At 43.0% G+C, this 22,849-nt stretch overlaps 1 protein-coding gene across 1 annotated transcript in view; it reads left to right on the top strand.

The window, feature by feature from the left end:
- Positions 1 to 6,396: 6,396 nt before the first annotated feature.
- Positions 6,397 to 22,849, top strand: part of LOC121279142 (ATP-binding cassette sub-family C member 9-like) — a 292,247-nt gene continuing 275,794 nt past the window's right edge. The window contains exon 1 of the mRNA XM_041190116.1: positions 6,397 to 6,929. The gene's annotated coding sequence lies outside the window, so the exon portion shown is untranslated. The remainder of the gene's footprint in view (positions 6,930 to 22,849) is intronic.

Below are 22,849 nucleotides of genomic sequence, written 5' to 3'. Positions count from 1 at the left end.
GTTTTGATCCTGATGCTGCCACTATGAAGAATCGTGCATTGTACACCATGAAGTAGGCTTCGTAGTCTTGAGTATAATAACAGCAAGTTTTTATGAACAACTCATAACTATGTACATATTTAGAGTAGAGGGTACAGGTATGGAGCTGACTCAATTCTAGGTCTTTACCTTTCTCTGTCCATCTCTAGACTGACCCTGGCCCTGGGGCATGTGTCTTCTTACATCACTGATTGGGGAGTATGGTCCTCAGTCCCACATTAACCCCTTGTGTACCAGACTACACATTACTACACATTCCTGCCCACCCCTGGTCTCACCTCCATAACATAAGGGGTGGACAAATGCTGAAAGCGGCAGTCCACCTGCCATATTTAAATAAATAAATAATAAATAAATAATAAATAAAGGGCCAATTGACAAGCCAATTGTCCCAAATAATACACTGCCCATGCCATAATAGGGCTGGTGTGGGTTGTTGAGTGGGAGTGCAGGCTGCTTTTTAAAAAAAACATTTTCAAAGGGTGGGAAGGAGGGGTACTATCTTCAGGAGGTTCCCTTTGCATATCAGGGGGCAGCACCCCTAAGATAGCACCCACCTTCTTCCTACCTGCCTATTCTCTAAAACCCACCACTCCCAGCCCCTTTCCCAGCCCAAACCCTCCCCACCTAAAACCCCTGGATATACCTTGCCCCAGGATCTATGGGCCTTCTACTTGGGCCTGCTTGCTGCCTCGGCAGTGGCCACTAATGCGTTCTTGGTGCAACTAAGACTGATGGAGCTGCCGGCCAATCTGATTGGCTGGCAGCCATCGAGGGTGGCACTTTCTCCCAGTGAGGGGCAGAAGTCCCATGTTGCTGTAATTTAGCCCACCTACAGTGTGGCATGGCTACGGGGCTGGCTGTCGTTGGGCGGGTCGACTCCACGCTGACTTTGCTTCCGGGGGGAGTGATCCAGCCGCCTCCCCGTAATATGCTACCCATAGAGTCTGCCCCATCTCTTTAGACGAGGAATCTAGTTAGGTCCACTCCCCTGTTCCCTTTCCCCACATTCCTGCAATTTTTTCTTCTTCAAATATTTATCCAATGTCAATTTTATGGCCATTATTGAATTTATATCCAGCATCTTGTCAGGCAGTGCATTCCAAACCCTAACCAATCATGTAAAAATTTTTCCTCGTTGCACCGCTGATTCTTTTTCAATCACTTTAACTCTGTGTCATCTGGCTGTCAACCCAGCAGAGATAGGAACTAACAGAGATAGGGACACCTTTGGTCTGTCCGCAAGCATGGACCAGACCTTCCTGTTGCTTGCCGTTTCAACACATCACCCTGCCCTCATGCCCACCTGTCCGTCCTTGGCCTGCTGCAATGTTCCAGTGAAGCTCAACGCAAACTGGAAGAACAGCACCTCATCTTCCGATTAGGCACTTCACAGCCTTCCGGACTTATCATTGGGTTCAACAACTTCAGAATATGAACTCTCTCCTCCATCCTCACCCCTTTTTGATGTCCTTTTTTCAAATATTTATTTTTTAATTTTATATACATATATATATATATTTCCCCCACCTATTTCTATTATTATTTAAAAAATTTATTTCCACTCATTGTTTTATCCCCACCTTTTAGCCTATTTCGATATTTTCTCCCACATCTTCCCCTCCCCTCTCCCCCCCCCCAACAAGGGTCATCTGTCACTTGCTCATCCTGCTTTCTACTCTTAATGTCACCATTAGCACTTCTTTTAGCCAGTAACACCACCATCAACACCCCTTTGACCTTTAGTTTATGACATCTTTTGCAATCTCTCCTTTGCCCCCACCTATCACTGGCTTTCTATCCAGCTTCCCCTGTCTCACCCCCTCTTAAACAGTATAAATTTCACCACATTTTTACTCCTCTTTAGTTCTGAAGAAGAGTCATACAGACTTGAAACGTTAACTCTGTCTTTCTCTCCACAGATGCTGTCAGACCTGCTGAGTTCTTCCAGCAATTTTTGTTTGTGTTAGAGATAGGAAATGTGGATCTGGAATAAGCAGGCTTGGTGATGGAATGAATATGGGGTTTAAAACTTTGCCCACTGAGGCTACTTGACTGTTCTGATTCAGGCTGAGAGAGTGTCAGGGCGTAGAAACATGGAATCATTGACAAAAAAGCAGAGTTTATCATGGGAGCTGAGAACAATGGTTTTGGTTTTCCACTGCTGCTGAAGCAAGCTGTGATTTATTCAAGACTTCATCGCAGATGTTGTATGATAGCAGGGAGTGTTTGAGAGGTTGCCAAAGATAGTGGTAAGGTAAAACTGAGTATCTTCAGTGTACATGTGAAAGCAACTGTAGTTATAGCTTGTAGTTGATACAGTAACATGCCAATAAATAGAAGGAATGAGCTGAGGGTAAATTATCTGTGAAAGTGAGGGAGGGAGAGAGAGTCCAGCCTTGCTGGTTTTGTTATTCACAAATACTTGAGATAACAAGAATGCCTCACCCATTGCCCCAAGGAGCAAAACAGAATATAGGACCATTTTCCTTGTTGAAGTGATGGTTGGGAACGGCATTTGTGCAGTTGCTGATGCTTCAACATTAAAGAAATGTTACCACTGGAGTAATTGCCCATTCAACCAACAGCAATGAGTTAATAGTAAGTGCACCACAATGCACATGCATCTAGTGATAACTTTTTTTTATATGGTTTTATGGTATGTGGGTGTCTCTGGCTAGGCCAGCATTTATTGCCCATCCCTAATTGCCCTTGCTCAGTGGGCATTTAAAAGTCAACCATATTGCTGTGGGCCTGGAGTCACATGTAGGCCAGATCAGGAAGAACAGCAGATTTTTAGGACACACAGCACTAGTTTCACAGCAATGGTTTCATCATCAGACTTTTAATTCCAGATTTTTATTTAATTCAAATTTCACCATCTGCCCTGGTGGGATTTGAACCCAGGGCCCCAGAGCATTATGCCACCACCTCCCCATTTACTAATTTTCATCTGCTTCATTTAGTTCATTTCATGGAAAATAAAAATGTGATTATTCCCCATTGTAGTTTTGTTCAAAATCAATCTGTTACCAGTTTGCTACAGTGACGGGGACCGATACAGAATTGCTTTTGACAAGAATTGCTATATTCTCCATCTCATGAATTAATTCTGATAAAGAATGAGTTGCAGCATGAAGCAAATTTGTATTTCAACATTACCTTTATAATGTCAGTTTACTGTGGTGCTGTTGTTGTCTGGCGCACTAACCTCTACCTTGCAGAGCTTGAGCATTAACTCGCAGACACTTCCTCCTACCTCCCCCTGGACCATGACCCCACCACTGAACATCAAGCCATTGTTTCCAGGACTGTCACTGACCTCATCTCCTCTGGAGATCTTCCCTCCACAGCTTCCAACGTCATTGTCTCCCAACCTCGGACAGCCCGTTTCTACCTCCTACTCAAAATCCACAAACATGACTGTCCCGGAAGACCAATTGTGTCAGCCTGTTCCTACCCCATGGAACTCATTTCTTGCTATCTTGACTCCATTCCCTCTCCCCTTGTTCAGTCTCTTCCCACCTACATCCGCGATTCCTCTGACACCCTACATCATATCAACAATTTCCAGTTCACTGGCCCCAACCGCCTCTTCACCAAGGACGTCCAATCCCTCTACACCTCCATCCCCACCGGGATGGTCTGAGGGCTCTCCGCTTCTTCCTTGAACAGAGGCCCGAACAATCCCCATCCGCCACTTCTCTCCTCCGTCAGGCTGAACTTGTTCTCTCACTGAACAATTTCTCCTTAAACTCATCTCATTTCTTCCAAATAAAAGGTGTGGCTATGGGTACCCGTATGGGCCCCAGTTATGCCTGTCTCTTTATGGGGTATGTGGAACATTCCTTGTTCCAGTCTTACTCAGGCCCCCTCCCACAACTCTTTCTCCGGAACATCGATGACTGCTTCGGTGCTGCTTCATGCTCTGGTCTGGACCTGGCAATATTTATTAATTTTGCTTCCAATTTCCACCCCTCCATCATGTTCACATGGTCCATCACTGACACTTCCCTTCCCTTCCTTGATCTCTCTGTCTCAATTTCTGGTGATAGACTGTCCACCAATATTCATTACAAGCCTACCGACTCCCACAGCTCGCTTGACTACAGCTCCTCACACCCCGCTTCTTGTAAGGACTCCATCCCATTCTCTCAGTTCCTTCACCTCCGTCGCATCTGTTCTGATGATGCCACTTTCAAAAACAGTTCCTCTGACATTTTCCTTCTTCCTTAACCAAGGTTTTCCACCCACGGTGGCTGACAGGGCCCTCAACCGTGTCCGGCCCATCTCCCATCCACCCTCAAACCTTCCTCTCCCTCCCAGAACCATGATTGGGTCACCATTGTCCTCACTTATCACCCCACCAGCCTCCACGTTCGAAGGATCATCCTCTGCTATTTCCACCAATTCCAGCATGATGTCACTACCAAACACATCTTCCCTTCACCCTCCCCTGGCGGCTTTCTGCAGGGATCGTTCCCTCCGGGACACCCTGGTCCACTACTCCATCACCCCCTACACCTCAAACCCTCCTACGGCATCTTCCCATGCAACCACAGAAGGTGCAACACTTGCCCCTTTACTTCCCCCCTCCTCACCGTCCAAGGGCCCAAACACTCCTTTCAAGTGAAGCAGCGCACTTCCCTCAATTTAGTCGACTGCATTCGCTGTTCCCAATGCGGTCTCCTCTACATTGGAAAGACCAAACACAGACTGGGTGACTGCTTTGCGGAACACCTTCAGTCTGTCCGCAAGCATGACCCAGACCTCCCTGTCGCTTGCCATTTCAACACACCACCCTGCTCTCATGCCCACAAGTCCGTCTTTGGCCTGCTGCAATGTTCCAGTGAAGCTTAACGTAAACTGGAGGAACAGCACCTCATCTTCTGACTAGGCACTTTACAGCCTTCCAGACTTAACATTGAGTTCAACAACTTTAGATCATGAACTCTCTCCTCCATCCCCACCCCTTTTCCGATTCCTTTTCCAATAATTTCTAATTTTTTAAATATATTTTTCTTTTCCCACCTATTTTTAAATTTATTTCGATCTATCGTTTTATCTCCACCCTATTTCAATCCCTTCCCCCCACCCCATCCCCAACACGGCCATCTGTCACTTGCTTGTCTTGCTTTCTACCCTTAATATCACCATTAGCACATTCCTTAGATAATATCACCACCATCAACACCCCTTTGTCCTTTTGTCTATTACATCTTTGGCCATCTCTTCTTTGCCTCCACCTTTCACTGGTCCTCTGTCCAGCTCTCCCTGTCCCACCCCCCTCAACCAGCTTATATTTCACCTCCTTTCTATATTTCCTTAGCTCTGATGAAGAGTCATATGGACCTGAAACGTTAACTGTATTCAGATGCTGTCAGACCTGCTGAGTTTTTCCAGCTATTTTTGTTTGTTATGTTTGGCAAGGGGGTTCTTGCCTAGACAGAGACCAAAGTTACATGGAAAAAATAGTGAACTAACCCATAGCAAGATATACTTTACTGGTGTGCTTCTGCATTTTTTTACATTAGGAAACAGTCATCCCTTAATGGAAAGGCAGTGGCCTAGTGGTAATGTCTCTGGACTAGTAACCTAGAGGCCCATGATAATGCTCTAGGGACATGGACTTAAATCCCAACATGGTAGCTGATGGAATTTAATTATTGTTTAAAAACCCACCTGCCGTTCTTCCCTGTTCTGCCCTACATGTGACTCCATACCCAAAGCAACCTGATTAACTTAACGGAAATGGTCCGTCAAGGAAACAAATGCTTGCCTTTCCAGCAACGCTCACATCCCATGGAAGAATCTATAAAAAAAAACAGCTAATACTAATTAATCAAAAATGAAGCACACTTAGGTCATTTAATTAACTTTCATTTCCAGTAAGTGAAACTGGTTAAGAAAACGTTCCTTTGCTAAAAGTATATAAGAGAATACCCCATAATCATTTGTGATGAAATAAACACAAATTATACATTCTGTCGATGATCAGCTAATATTATGTCCATAGTTTTGTTCCATTTTACACTTCAGTTCTTTAGTCTTTTTTTTTACAAAAGAGGCAGAAATTAAACCCGAACGACGCGATTGATCGGAAAATAGCAGAAAGTCGCAGCAGCCAGCCGCCTCCCAGTTACTCTGCAGTAAAATGGGAGAAATGGATGACAAAGGCTGACTTTTGTGCTGTTAATTCATTCTGGTACAGTGGTCATAGCCCAGGGACCTGGTTTATTTTTAGCAACCCCATGATAACCCTTAAACTCGAGCGAGTGCGGGTTCCAAAGATCAGAAAAGGCCTGCCCCGGTGTAAAGTGCAAGACACCCTCCCTCGCCTTCCTTCCTTCCAGTAACCGAGCCGCCGGGGAAATGACGCTCGCTCCGGGATGCGGCGATGTATTTGTCCCCGCGCGGACGGCAAACCGCTCGCAGCTCAGTTACGTCACTGGCGGCCTGCGCTCAGGTGAGTCCCTGAACGGGGAGGTCAGGCGGCTGCCTCTCTGCGGCAAGCCCGAGGACCATTAGGCCCCACCGGCAAATGCCTAGCTACTGCAAGGTCGGGTCTAAAGTCAGGAGGGCGAATACGACCTATCTCAAATCCCTTTTAAATTTGCATGTAATCAAGTAGGGTATATATTGGTGACCGTTGAAAGCGAATATTTTGCAGGCTGTTCTTGACCTGCTGAGATCAGTTCAGTTATTGTTTATCCCATGGAGCAGAACCTTCCTTGTGATAAAACAAACGTCGGCAAATTGGTGAATTCATCCCGTGTTGTGTGGTGTGAAGCTGCACCTATCTCTGCATCTGATTCAAAAACTTGGCAGAAATCGGCTGCATATTCCCACGATAGGTTTAATTCTGTGCTTCGCTTCAGCTGATCAAAGAGGTAGGACTGATTCTGAAGACTGGTTTTCTTAGAATTGTGGCTTGGTCCATTTGTTTGTTCAGGACCTAGTCTGATATACGCCAATCTTTGCTTATAAGTATGGGAATGTAAATACCAATACCTTAAGATTTATTTAGTTTACTGAAACACTACCTGTCATGCTCATCATAATGCTGCACAATCCATTTTCAATAAATGCTAAGAAAAACACCCTTTCCTGTAATTTGACTCAACTCTCTCAGTTTCCAGACCTGTCAAAATATTGTGGGGCTGCTTTGGAACGCATTTGTGTTGCATTTAATCATCAGATTGGCCTCGTGGCGGAGGTGTTCGGTCTGGTGAGTCTCCAAGGGACAATGATATTATGTGATAAAATATCAAAATTTTTACAGATAAATCATAACTGTCTTTTCTAATGTTTGATCGCACTCACAAACGTTCTATTCCCAAAAGCCGAGGGAGGCAGGAGTGGAGTTTTCAATGACATTTTGCTTTTCTTTTGTTATTTTTTTTTTCTCTTAAATTGTGATTGGTAATTCAACTGTGTCTTTCCCTGCTTGAAATTTTACGTGGGCCTAAATGATGTGTGTTCGAATGCAGTTCATCACAGCTCGATCCTATCCTTATCCAACCTGGACACGTACACTTTCTAGGAAGAATGATTAAATCATAATCAGGAGTGGGGACCCTCGCTGATTTTGCTCTTCCCTGTGGTACTGAGGCCAACTGTAGCATCTCTAACTAATTTGCCATACTGAGATCAACTAACTTACAGCAAAGTGGGAATTAAACTCAGGACTCTCTAGTCTGTTTATCATTTATTTATTGGATAAATTTGCTGGGTCGTTGGAGCAGCCTATAGTTACATTTTGTGACTTGTTTTATTTTTAATGTAAATGTTTTCCAGTATTATTTGAGGGTGTATTAGTGTAGAACGTACCAACATTTTGAAGATGATTTCAAGTTGGCACAAGAAAAATTTTATTGATAACTGTTTGTAGGGTGTTAGATACCATTTGGTAGGTTTTAATGAAGTCTTTGTAGTCTTAATTAGGTTAACTGTATGTATTTATTAACTACAAAGCTGTGTACATATATACAGTAAAGGGTCCAATCTCGGAGCTCTTGCCTCCATGCTTGTGCACAGGACTCTGTCCGATGCTAGACAGACCCCTTGGGTGCGAGCTGTGTGTTCTGTTACATCACTGCAGGCAGCACTGTACTCAGTTCCACATTAACCCAATATATGCCAGACCCTTGTACTACAATAATCAATGCACATATATATCTGAGAAGTCAAGTAATGCTTTAATTTCATTGTATACTCTTTTGATTTAATTATGGTGACTATTTATGTACCTCCAAATTACATTGTAATCATTCATGTAATTTGCCAAGCTGTTGTTTTGTCCAATATGTTCCTATAATTTTGATGGTGGAAAAATGAAATGTCATGCTGGGGTTGAATTGACTATAAATTACATGAGATTATTTCTATTGAGAACATATATGTGTACAATTGTAAGTAGCCTGAACTTTCTGTAGCCAGTTTAATTATAGACTATAAAATGACTTTGGGATGTGATCACATCTTGCTTTGGCTTCATATTTTTAATATTTCTCTTCAACATTTTTTTTGCAATTTCTTATGCAATAGGCAAGCTGAGAGAGGGAACTAAGAGGGTCTGTTTTTGTTATAAAATTTAAATTGAGTGTTAAGACAATCCAATAGTTTAAAATGGCTATTAATGATGAGAGTCCCAGGATCAATTTCAAACCCAATGTCAACATACAAGTACCACAGAATTGAATGAGATCACTCAATAGCAATAATTACAACAATTGTTTTTTACATTTAGAGACGAAAACACATCTCATTAAATTAATTAAAAGGTTTTTTTTTAAGAGTTGGAAGTTTTTTTAAATAAAGGGATCACTTCCCCTTTTATTAAAAAATGAATTATGAAAGCGATGATATAGGAGCGTAATGCTTGGAGGATACAAGAGTATCAAGAACATCGCTTCAGGAAATGGTGAAAGCTCATAAGGATAAGGAGAGTGTGTGGATGTTTAATGTCAATGTAGTTGTGACATATTTCAAAACTTTTTACATATGTAGAACATAGTAAATGTGGTATGTTCCTTTTTTGGAAAATAAATGGTAATAACCTAATTAACCAGGTAGACCATATTTATAAAGTCTTCGTCTTTGGAATCATTTGAAAAGTGAGTTCGAAGAGTTCTTTGCTGAGGGAGCCATATTTGGGAGATTAAAAAGGTGGTTAGACAACTATAGTTAACAAGACTGATCATGTCTTAACATATCTTTAATTGGTGCGTGAAATGCTATTCAAGTTTTCATTGTAAGTTGGGCCCTTCATTGGAAAATTAATGTTCACGTTGAATTGGTTTCTTTGATCACCTGATATCAAACTGCTATTTGACCCTTGAAATGCAATTCCAATAAATGGTTTTGCGATTAAGGCACAATTGTCAAAATAGCAGTAAAGCATGTGAAATATTAACATAGGATAAATGACTCAGAAACAGGCCATTTAGCCCAATCAGTCCGTGCCAGCGTTTATACTTAACTGGAGCTTCCTCATCCAAATCTATCATCGTAACCCTCTATTCCCTTCTCCTTCATATGCTTGTTCAACTTCCCCTTACATATATCTATACTATTTGCTTCCAACACTCCACGTTATCAAGTTCCATTTTCTTGCCATTCTTTGGGTGAAGAAGCTTCCTCTGAATTCTCAATTGAATTTCTTTGTGACTGTCTTATATTGACGGCCTCTGGTTATGCTTTATCCCCCCCCAGAAGAAAACTATTTCTTTATTGACTCTATCAGAATGTTCCATAATTTTAAATTCTACTAGTCTTAAACCACTCCACCTCTCTTCTTCAAGAGAAAATAGACCCAGCCTGTAATTTTCTCCTGATGTGTATACTTAAGTATTTTTGGTCTCACCTTGTAAATAAATCTGTTTTGCACCCTCTTCAGTACTTCTATATCCTTTTTATAATATGGAAAGCAATACACTAAGTATGTTATAAGCAATGTTCGATACAGGTTTAGCATAATTTCCATACATTTCAATTCCATTCCTGTAGAAATAAAGCTTAGCGCTGTTGTTTTTTTGGCTTGCTAACCTGTGGTGCAATTTTTAGTGATTGATGCATTTGTACTGTGAGATCCTTTACCTCACCTAGACTTGCACCTTCCTAGTGATGACTTCCCTATTCTTTCTACCAAAATATATTGACTCAGATTTATGTGTTGAGCTTCATTTGCCAAGTATTTGCCCATTCTGCATATTTATTAATGTCTTTCTGTAATTTATTGCAGTCTTCCACCATATTGTCATCCACAAATTTAGAAATTGTATTCCTGATTCCAAAGTCCAAATTGTTAATGTAAATTGTGTGCCTCAGTGGTCCCGGTATTGATGTGTGTGGAACAGCCCTTTCCGCTTTCTGCCACTCTGCCTGCTAGCAATTCGTTGTGCCTGACTCCACATTCTCTGACCTTATTCATTTGTTTATTATGGGACGCCTTATTGAAAGCCTTTTGAAAGTCTGGATAAATTACAGCTTCTGCATTACCAAGTCTTCTTTCCATGTTACCTCCTCAAAATATTCAAGCAATTTTCCCTTTTTAAAATCATGCTGACTATTCATTATTATATTTTTGTTTCTAGATGTTCTTCCATTCTCTCCTTTAGTAAAGATTCTGTTATGTTTCCTACCAGTGATGTTAAGCCTGTACTGCCCCCCTTCTAAAATATAGGAATTTGATTAGCCCTTTGCCAGTCTTCTAGCAACACAACTTCCAATGGGCAATTCTTCTGCACCTGGAACACTCCGAAAAGGACTCGAAGTCTGAACTATCTCATCCCAGATTTTTAAAAAATAGGTGGATGCAATCCATCCGACCAGGGTCTTAATCCTCTTTGAATTTGGTTGGTTTATTCAATACATTGTTTTATTATTTTAAATGCACTTATCTCATCTTTCAATATCATGTCAACCTGTTCTATCTCCCTGGTAAACACCAAAATGAAATAATTATTTAATATTTCTGCTACCTCTCTGTTGTTACCCGTGGTATTATCTTGTCTATCCCTTAGTGGTCCTATTTCCATTGCAGTTTTCCATTTTTATTCCTGTGCCTGTAAAATATTTTACTATTCTGTATAATGCTCCTTGACAACTTAATTTCATAGTTCCTCTTTGCCTTCTTAATTGTTTTTTTTATTCCTCTCCTAATCTTTGTATTTTCTTTTCTCATGCACTCTTTTATGTATGACTCTTAAAGCCTCAATTTTTCAATTATTTCTTTATTCTTCCATGGAGTCTCAAGTGTTTAGTTTGTTCTTTTCTTTTAGCAGAATATACTTGTTTTGCACTCTGATCACAGTTTTAAATGTTTCACATTGCTGTTCTAAATTGTTGCTTGCCAATATTGTTGCCCATTTTATTTTCTCATTCTATTCACAGTCTCTCAAAATCAGGTTTTTTTCAATCTATTAATTTGGTTTTCATCATGCACTTTACGATAGAGAAGAACATAAGTATTATATTTTAGTCACTATTGCCTAGATGTTCTCCCGCTTCTCTGGCTCATTTCCCATTACTAGACCCAATATTGAATCTGTTGGGCTTTTTACATATTGGTTTATTCCTATACAACATAGGAACTTCATTCCCTTATTCTCTTGCCATTAATGGCCTCCTTACTTTACCCTTTCCTATGTTCTCCTGCCCGGTTTTGTTTACATTTAAGCTGCTAATGTTCCTTGCATATTACTCACCCATCTTACTAGTTTAAAGCATTTGTTCTTATCAGTCTTAAACTGTAAAGGCAGCTTCTGAGAATACATAGTAAAGAATAACCTTTTTGTGCTGTGTAGAGTATGTGGATAGTGATCCTACAGAAATCTTAAAGGCATTTTAAATTATTTAACAAATATCCTCATAAGGATATCTATGTCTGGATATTGGTAGGAAATGGTAGATAACTGCCCCATGTATGTATGTTTTGGTAAGGACGCTACATTAACTTTAATATCTCCAGCATAGAGAGAGAAAAATTTGCCATGGTTAAAGCTTTTGATTGCTCTCAGGTGTACTTAGTCATTTCTTGATATCAAATGAGTGAAGCTGGAATATACATACATAGTACAACTTAAGGTCAATTCTTTCTTGGTGCTGGAGTAGAATTTCACTTGCAATTTCAAGCAGAATATAGGAGTACAAAATTTCTTGATAAATTATCAGGCTTGACTTCAGGAAAATAGAGTTTTATTTACATTTTGTGCAGAATAATGTTTTTCAGAGTAATTTCCTGATTAATTGGCATGCTCTACAAATATTTGCTACTTACTTCTTTAATGCATGCAAACATACAAATTAGGGGTAGGTCATTTGGTCACTCAAGCCTGCTCCGGCATTTGATAAGTTCATGACTGATCTGATGTGGCCTCAACTCTACTTTTTTTTATTGATTCATGGGATGTGGGCCTTGCTGGCTGGGCCAGCATTTATTGCCCAATCCTAGTTGCCCTTGAGAAGGTGGCGGTGAGCTGCCTTCTTGAACTCTACTTTCCTGCCTACCCCTTAGATCAGTGGTTCCCAAACATTTTAACATCCAGCGAACCCCTTTCATGAAAATGCCAAATTTCACAAACCCCCTCCTAAAAATAAACATTTTCCAGGGATCTTTTTCCTTGCCTGAGTATAAATTTTAAAGCAGTGATCTTAGAAATTTATTGTTTAGCTAAATGTAATAAGTGAAGGATAGCTACCTAATACAAATTAGATGCACAAAATCAAACCTAGTTAATTACAGAATTGCTAGACTCCAGGTGATTGATGGGGGAATGGCCCAATCATTTCCATTCTGGCCAGATTATGTCACCAGTCACCACTTAATGGAGCCTTTAATATTGGGCATGAGGACACATATCTACAGAGATGCAATGAAGGCATCTTCGATTTTCTACCAGCAAGAGAAGCAGCACCCTACCATTCTGATGGGCAAAAGTTCTTCCCCAGACCTTCTATGCATTGAGGAACTAGGGGAGATTCAAGAGAAGAGATCCAAAAGAAGAGTTAAGGGCTTGGCCCACAGACCCATTATCGAGGGACTGGACTTGGGGATGACTTCAAGACTCAGAAAAGATCAGGAGGGGAAGGGCCCTGGGCCACAGACATGGTGTCTGTTTATGGCCCAGGACCCTTCCCCTCCCAACCTCATCTCTAAACCCCTAAGTCCTCCTTCACAGAAGGGGTCAGGAGGGGAAGGGCCCAGGCCAAGGCCATAGAAAACATTGTCAGAGAAGCAAAGGTTTCCAGATGATGGGGGGGGAGGAGCAAGGGGGAGTGAAACTGAATTGTAGGTACTTACCTAAAAGCTCCACTTCTACAGGCACAGGCAGCACATGACTCCGAAGCCCAAGCAGAAGACGTGGCACACCCAACCACAGACAGCTCTCCAACTCCAAGTCCAGTCACGAGGATTGAGACAAGGCGCGTTCTACTGGGCCAATGATTGCTGTTGTCTGAACAGCAGCAATCATTGGCCAAATAATCTGTCTACATACATGATTAGCTCCTTTGGACAGTGGCTGAGTAGTCTGTCATTCAGGATGGTCGATGAGCATGCTCCCCCCCGAACCCAGGCCCCAGTCATTGGTGAGCGCCAAACTGACAGCCGTCATTTTCCCATAATTTTGGGCACAAACACTTCTGCTATTACAGGATTTTTCCCACAAACTGAAGCATTTCGTGAAGAATTTGGGAATCACTGCCCTAGATCCTTTGACTCCCTTGTCACTCAAGAATCTGTCTAACTCGGCCTTAAAAATATTTAATGACCCTGCCTCCACTGCTTTCTGGGGAAGAGAATTCCACGAAGAACCTGAGAGAAAAAAATCTCCTCATCTCCATCTTAAATGGGAGATCCCCTTATTTTTAAACTGTGCCACCTAGTTCTAGTCTCCCCCGGAAGGGGAAACATCTTCTCAGCATCCACCCTGTCAAGCCCCCTCAGGATCTTATATGTTTCAATAAGATCAACTTCACTCTTCTAAACTCCAACAGATACAGGTCCAACCTGTCCAACCTTTCCTCATAAAATAACCCATGTTGAAGTGCTAAAAATCTAACTCCAGAATTAGGTGTGCCTCTAGCCAAGCTGTTTCAGTGCAGCCATGACACTGGCATCTATCCAAAAATTTGGTCAATTTCCCAGGTATGTCCTGTCCATAAAAAGTAGGACAAATTCAACTCTTCCAATTACTTCCTGTCAACTTACTCCTTGCTCTCAATCATCAACAGCCCTATCAAATGATTCTTACTGACCAGTAATGTGCACATTGCTGCTCCATTTGGGTTCCACTAGGGACACTGGGCTTGAGACCTCATTATAGCCTTGGTCCAAATATGGGCAAAAGAGCTGAATTCCAGAGGCAGTGACTGCCTTTGATATCAAGCCAGCATTTGACCTAATGTGGCAACAAGAACCTCCCCCCCCCCAAGTAAAACTGAGGTAATTGGTGAAATCTGTAGCCATATGGTGGATGAAATTTAGGGTGTGGAGGTATCTTTGACACCAACACACGAATGCCATGCTCAGTGTTTCAACCTGGTTACTTATGCTGCAGGTAGTGGACTGTCACCAAAGTTGGTAGAGTCCAAAAGTTGGAAGCCTGCCTATCATTCATTTAAGGCCAATTATAAATTAATTGAGGTACTCAAGGGCAGCAGATAGATGGGAACACCACATCCTGGAAGTTCCCCTCCAAGTGACTCACTGTTCCTTCACTGTCGCTGGTTCAAAATCCTGGAACTCCCTTCCTAACAACACTGTGGGTGTACGTATGCCCCGTGGACTGCAGTGGTTTCAGAAGGCAGCTCACCACCACCACCTTCTCAAGGGCATCTAGGGATGGACAATAAATGCTGGCCCAGCCAGCGAAGCCAACATCCTGTGAATGAGTTTAAAAAAAAACTTAGCTAAGCAATTGTCCCCCACAGTCCATCTGCAGGAAAGGCTTGTGAAGTTATCCAATGTCAAAATATTGGCCAGTTTTGCTGCTAATGAATTAAAGGGCACGTTTCTGATAGACTCACTTGGAAGAGAGACTTGAACCAAGGAGGGACAATTTCAGGACTCTCTGCAGCTACAGAAGCGAGGGGAATAGCCCATTCAGTTGAAAGCTCCTCCAGTGAGGAAGAGGGAAGGAGAGAGGATAGCTGCTAGCCATGGTTACTGTCAGTCAGCACTCCAACATGAGCGTCATCATGACACTGAAGGCCTAGAAGGGCAGTGAAGGAAGAATGGGCAGGTACACTCCAGGAGAAGGCACTACCCTGAGACAAGCACAGTAACTATCTTCAAGTTGAATGAGCACCAATGTCACAGTAGGCTCCATCTAGCCAGGGAGGCAGTGATTTGATATGCAACATAATTGGTAGGGAAATCAGTTCAAACTGCATGGGTGGCCACCCAATGCTTATAGCGTTGAAGGCTCTGAACTTAAGGTTCCTTTCAGGCATCTGCAGGTGATTGGTGGGGTGTATTGCAATCAGCCACCATTTTATGCACGTATAACATCTAGTGCCTTATAGATGACTCCAAAGGTTCATTATCTGTCTGGAACTCAGCATCATCTTGGTTTCCCACATTCCTCCGAGGTCAGAGGACATCATAGCCTCCGACAGCTGGTTCGGCAAACGTGCAGTACTAACCCCAACTTCTGCTATTGTTTGGGCTGACGTGCGCAGACCTACCAATGTGACAGAATCTGAGCTGGAGCTAGGTCCATGCTGAGCTAGGAGCAAGGATGGGACAGCACACCCTCTAAGCTCCCCTCCCCTTCCTCAGATGTCAGTGTCAGACCCTTGGGGTCATTGTATGGTTGGCCTGACGAATGACCTGCAGAAGGAGTAAGAAAGGCGACTGCACATCAATAATGAGGAGGGACACTGAGTCAAAGTAGCTTGAGACCTGCAACACATGGCATAGATGTTTTGAACTAGCACTTTTGTATCTTATACACTAATCCCATCGCCTGTTACATTCTTAAAAGATCACTCCCATTGACGAGGGAGGGTCTCTAAGATACTCACCAGTTCCAGCACTAACTCTGGCCTGTCCTCTGCTCACCGATCTGGCCCAGTGCTGACTAGTGAGTGATATCCTCCTCGATTTGGGTTAGCACTGTCAGGTTGAGCACTCCACCAACCTGTCACGGACCTCTTGCAGGTGCTCAGGGCCATCTTCTCTTGTGAAAACAATGGCAGATTAATGAGTTCAATAGCTGGATGGACCAACCACTTGGGTTGGTCGCCATCATATGCAGTGGCTTCTGCACTGTGCATCACAGCGCTACACCGCTTGTAAATGACATTTCCATTCGACACATCCCAGCCCCACTTTCCACCCCCTGGCCCCCCACCAGAGCCTGGGAGGATACTGACACTACAGTTGGCATTGAGGGCATGCAGGGATCATACATCCACAACTTTGGCAGTCATCTCCCTGGCAGACCATACCCTTGGCTTCAATAGTTCTGTGAGCACATTGACATTAAGCTCCCACACTCACATTGTTGAATGGAGAAGGTGGTTCACCCTTTTTCTGTGATGTGCCCGGGCCCTATGACCCTACGCTCATTGACCACATCTTCCACCTCCATCCAGATGGTCAGATGAGGTCTCCACTTGCCATCTATGGACGGAGGACCTCCCACCGTTTGCTGGGAGTCATCAGTGAACCGTGGAGTCATCCTTGCTTCTTTGCCATTCCTGGAGTACAGTAGAATTTGATCTTTACAAGCCATTCAGTTTATCTCCTCAGTTTCAAACGACTCACACTCTCTCGGGTGCAATGGGGCTAGCAGGATTACAGCAGTGCCTTTTAATATAGCTTGCCTCTACTCGCTTTTCTGTTTCCTTATGCCTTCATGGAAGTCGCCCCCTGCCCCGTTAGTGCTGAATGACACTGCCGACATCGCTTTAAGCCTCCCGCCGGCAGCGTCTTCCAGCCTTGAACCTGCCCCGCTGGCCGGCTGTTAATTAGTCAAAACAAAATTACCTGGAAAAACTCAGCAGGTCTGGCAGCATCGGCGGAGAAGAAAAGAGTTGACGTTTCGAGTCCTCATGACCCTTCGACAGAACTTGCGTTCGAGTCCAAGAAAGAGTTGAAATATAAGCTGGTTTAAGGTGTGTCTGTGGGGGGCGGAGAGAGAGAGAGAGAGAGAAGTGGAGTGGGGGTGTGGTTGTAGGGACAAACAAGCAGTGATAGAAGCAAATCATCAAAAGATGTCAACGACAATAGTACAATAGTTAATTAGCCAGGGCGTGATTGCTGTTGGCATTTGGGAGTTGCCGGGAGTGGAAATTACTTCCGCTTCGGCCCACAGGATCTGCGCGCTCAGCGCTAAATTCTGCCGAGTTATTTTAAGTTATTTTTTATTTTACAAAAACAGATTAGTCTAGACAATCTTATTAAAAATACTTACTTTTCTTATGATAAACCTATTTTAGACTATTAATGAAACTGCACCAGGTTTCCACTCTGAAATAAATCAATTAATATTTTTTCATGCAAATAATAACTGTTTAGAATCTATTATGCTGGCTGATTGCACTGGTTCATGGAAGATTTTGCATTTATTATGATTTAATAGGAATTAGAACGAGCTCCACTTGGGGAAAACCAGCACAATTTCAAATGCAGATTACAACACAAGTTCTACCGGTTGTTAATGGGATCCGCTATACTAGAGCCATCAGCATTTCTTTATAAATGCCACATTTTGGTGTTTTTCTTATGCTGAAAACAATTTATTTCAAACGCCATGCTCATATATCTAATTTGTGCGGAAGGTGCTGGGTGTTCACTTAGCAGAATCTGAATCATGGATAATTATAGTTCTAGTGTTTGTTTAACCTCATGCTACTATGCTGTTAGGCAGCGTCGGATTCTGCTTAGACAGAGCATTTAGGGCTGAAGAAAGAGGTCAATCCCAAGAATAGTGTTGCCAGATTCGTAATGGTTCCAGTTCATGTCAATTGGCCTTCATTACAAACGACATGGTAGCATAGTAAAGTTACTCTGTTGTATGAAGAATTAAGACAAAACTTCATAATACAGTCCTTAATATTCCATTATGTTGTGCATTGGAGTTCCTGTTTCTATCAATGACTTTAAAAGCTGCACCAGCCTAATCCTAGACTCAAAATAGCACCATGTTGGCATATACTTGATGCCATATCTATTCATGTGCATGGATTTTTGGAGGAATCCAGAGCATCTAGTGTAATCGGTCAGTATAGCTTGACCAGTGTGACTGGAACAACATTATTCAAAATGCCTTGGAAATAAAGACTTTTGCTGTTGGGGAATTGTGTACTAAAACAGGATGTTGATTTTTAGATCTTCACCCTGACTTGACGCCATGATAGAAACCATATGAACACTTTCTTGTGTGGTGCTAAAAGATGACAGAGAGAGGGCCTTTTTTTTGGGTCTTCTGCACCATGAAGTCCTCATAACAGGTATATCAAAAGTAATTTGATTTTGTTTCCTCAGAACTACCTTTTCACCTTAGCTTATGAAGTTTGTCACTCTTGGATTTCTGCCTCCACTGAGCTGGCACGTTCCCAGGTCTGGTGAGCTGAAATATGAGAAGCTGTCAAAAATTATATGGAAAATTTGCAAGTATAGGTTATCATATATCCTAATGCATCCTCACTTGAAACACATGGATACTTGATATGATTTTTTTTTCCCTTTCCAGGCTGGAATGTTGGGGTCAGTTGTGGAGCTATTTTCGTCACCCATAGTTGAGATCAGCTAACTGAGTAGAGGTTAGGAACTGAGGTGAGGGGAAGGGCCGAGATGAATAATTACTCAAGCCAAAAGACATTATGGAAGATTGCCCTGAAATATAAAAGGGAAATAGATAATGGCCCAGATCTTGAGGTCTCTGGATAGTTGTACCCCAGAAGTACCCAGGAAATTAAGCTTGGGGACCCCTTGGAAATTCCAAGTGGGAATTGCCCTAGAAGTTTCAACTTCTGATGGGGAATTCCCCTCTGCCTGGAACCCTCTGAAAAAGTCTACAACTCTGAGTTAGAGTCAGAGACTTTAGAGGGTTCTAACTCACTCACCTGGATAGTTACCCAAGAAATGTTAGACACGGAAGAAACCTTGTCCAACTGCTGGGTAACTATACAGCTGAACCCCTCCCACGACCCTCTGACTCTCTCCCCTTCCCATGACCTCTGACACTCCTCTCCTCCACTCTCTGCCTTTCCCACACCACCTCCCATCCTGGATCTCTCAACCCTTGGGCCCCGACCCCTCTGATACATCTCCCCCCCCCATTCCTCCAACGTCCCCTACACCCGCTGCTCCGACATCCCCATCTGCCTGATCCTCCAATTCCATCCCCCCTACCCTCTGAACACCCCCCTTCCCGCTGACCCTCCAATTGTCCCACCTCACCCTCTAATTGCCCCTGCTAACCCTCCAATTGTCCCCAATGTCCCTCCAATTGCCCTGATTCCCTCCCTGATTCCCAGGACTCCCTCCCCAGCATTTCAACAATACCCCCCCTGCCCCCGGACCTTCAGAAAACCTCCCCGGACTCTCTGACTCTACCCACCCCACCATCCTGCCTGCTGCTTGCCATCCACAACCCTAGCATCCTACCAATTACCTCACACACATTCATTCACTAACACAGTGAAAAGCTATTTAAACGTCCCAAAGCTTTTCAGTGTGTTAACGAATAAAGACTTACCAAAATACAGCAGCTAGTGCCTTAAAAAAAAGGGGCCATGACTTGGCTTCTCTCAACAACCCTCCTCTATGAAGAAGGACTTTCCGAAGAGGCCCGGTTTGGAATTCCGGGTCAGAAATGCAGAGCTCCAGCATAGAAAGAAATAATAGGAGTGGAGTGGCAATCCAACAGTGATTGCCAATCCTCAGAAGATTTGGCTCAAGATTTATTGTGCAGTAGTGTGAAGATTTTGGGGATGAAATTGCTAATCTGCAAGTTTTTTTTTACTCTGAACCCTTGTAACTACAGAAAAAAAGAGGTTGCTGTGGGTAAAGTTCTTTTTTTTTCGGTCATATCATGCGAGCAGTCAATTTAATAATTCACAGAACTTGAACTTTGGTATTTTATGTAACTCCAATGACCCTTGCTGGGGATCAGCAGTATTTTTTTTAATGTTGGAAGTATTCCTGTTTTTAACCTGTTAACCTCAGCTGGTAGCAAAAATGGAGCTAATTCCATAATAAATATCTGTATGGCTCAAAAAAGTGAAGACCTTCTTCTATGCTAGAAATAAAACATATTTTACTTGCATAAAATGATTTTATCCAGCTTTTTGTCTTGCTGTAAATTTGTATCTTACAGTAGCAAAACAGCCAAAGGGACTGTTATTATCTGATAATGGGAATAGGTTGTCTATAAGAAGTTTGCTTCAGTCGGAATTATGATCGTCAAAACCTGTTAACTATTTGAAATGCTTTACACCTTTAGCCTTCTGGTCTCAACATTGAGTTCAACAATTTTGGATTGTGACCTCAGCCTCCACTTTGTTTCCTTTTTTTCTGCAGCTTTTGAATTTATTCTTTTTCTTCCCTTATTTTTGCTTGTGGGTGGCATTTGTTTATCATTTTGTCATTCACACCTCCTTCAGACACTTTTAAAAATGTCTTTACAAGTCCCATTACTAATCCCTGACACTTTGCACAGTCAACATTTTTGTCATTTCGTCTCCCTTGCCCTCTATCCTCTCAAAGACCTTTTTATTTTTATTTTTCTATCCTTGCCTCTTTCACTTGCTTAATTCCTTCCACATTTCTAACTTTTCTTGATGAAGGATCATCGATCTTAAACGTTAACTCTGTTTCTCTCTCCACAGATGATGCCTGTTCCACTGAATATTTCTGTTTTCATTAAGTATTTTAAATGTTTGCCTTGCTGAACACCACGACCACCCCTTTCTCCGTCCATAAAAAAAAGGATCTTATCCAGAGATGTTAAACTTGTGTTGACATTTGTTTAAACAGATGGATGGCTGGCAGACAACATAAGAGAGTGGAAGGGAGAGAGAGCAGCGAGACACCATAAAATAGCGCAAGGGGAGAGAGAGCAGCGAGACATCATAGGGGGAGGCAGTGGAGTAATGGAATTGTCGCTGGTCTAGTAATCCAGGGACCTGGGTTCGTATCCTGGTGGAATTTAAATTCAATAAAAATCTGGAATTAAAAGTCTAATGATGACCACAAAATGATTGTTGTTAAAAACCCAACTGGTTTGCTAATGTCCTTTAGGGAAGGAAATCTATCGTCCTTACCTGGTGACTGCAGACCCACAGCAATGTGGTTGAGTCTTAAATCCCCTCTGAAAAGGCCTAGCAAGCCACTCAGTTGCATGAAACCAGACGGTCCACCCGGCATCAACCTAGGCACTGGAAACGACAATGGCAGCCTCAGCCCTGTCAACCCTGCAAAGTCCTCCTTACTAACGTCTGGGGGCTAGTGGCAAAATTGGGAGAGCTGTCTCGCAGACTAGTCAAGCAACAGCCTCACGGAATCATCACCATCCCTGGGTATGTCCTGTCCAACCAGCAGTACAGACCCAGCAGAGGTGTTGGCAAAGTGGTATATAGTCAGAAGGGAATTGCCCTGGGAGTCCTCAACATCAACTTCAGACTCCACGAAGTCTCATGGCATCAGGTCAAACATGGGCAAGGAAACCTCCTGCTGATTGCCATGAACTGTTCTCTCTCAGCTGATGAATCAGCGCTCCTCCATGTTGAACACCACTTGGAGGAAGCACTGAGGGTGGCAAGAGCGCAGAATGTACTCTGGGTGGGGGACTTCAATCTCCATCAGCAAAAGTGGCTCAGTAGCACCATTGACCGAGCTGGCCGAGCCCTAAATGACATAGCTGCTAGACTGGGTCTGCAGCAGGTGGTGAGATAACCAGCAAGAGGGAAAAATACACTTGACCTCATCCTCACCAACCTGCCTGCTGCAGATGTAACTGTCCATGACAGTATTGGTAGGAGTGAACACCGCATAGTCGTTACGGAGATGAAGTCTGCCTTCACATTGAGGATACCCTCCATCATGTTGTGTGGTACTACCACTGTGCTAAATGGGATAGATTTCAAACAGATCTAGCAGCTCGAGACTGAGCATCCATGAGCAGAATTGTACTCAAACACAATCTGTAACGTTGTGGTCTGGCATATCTCCCACTCTACCATTATCATCAAGCCAGGGGATTAACCCTGATTCAATTAAGAGTGCAGGAAGGCATGCCAGGAGCAGCACAAGGCATACCTAAAATTGACGTGTCAACCCAGTGAAGCTTTAACACAGGGCTACTTGTGTGCCAAACAGCATAAGCAGCAAGTGACAGACAGAGTTAAGCGATCGCACAGATCTAAGCTCTGCAGTCCTGCCACATCCAGTGATGAATGGTGGTGGATAATTAAACAACTCACTGGAGGCGAGGCTCCACAAATATCCCCATCCTCAATGATGGAGGAGCCCAGTACATTAGTGCAGAAGATGTAGTATTTGCTGCAATCTTTAGCCAGAAGTGCCGAGGGGATGATCCATCTCGACCTCCTCCGGAGGTCCCCAGCATCACAGATGCCAGTTTTCAGCCAATTCAATTCACTCCACATGACATCAAGAAACAGTTAAAGGTGCTGGATACTGCAGAGGCTAAGCGCTCTGACAATATTCCGGCAATTATACTGAAGACATGCTCCAGAACTTGCACATTACAGCCATTGTTCAAACATGTGCAAAAGAGCTGAACTCCCGAGGTGAGGTAAGGGTGACTGCCCTTGACATCAAGGCCACATTTGA

Source organism: Carcharodon carcharias, chromosome 6, assembly GCF_017639515.1.
Source record: "Carcharodon carcharias isolate sCarCar2 chromosome 6, sCarCar2.pri, whole genome shotgun sequence".
Lineage (NCBI taxonomy): Eukaryota > Metazoa > Chordata > Chondrichthyes > Lamniformes > Lamnidae > Carcharodon > Carcharodon carcharias.
This window is presented reverse-complemented; position numbering and strand designations above follow the sequence as displayed.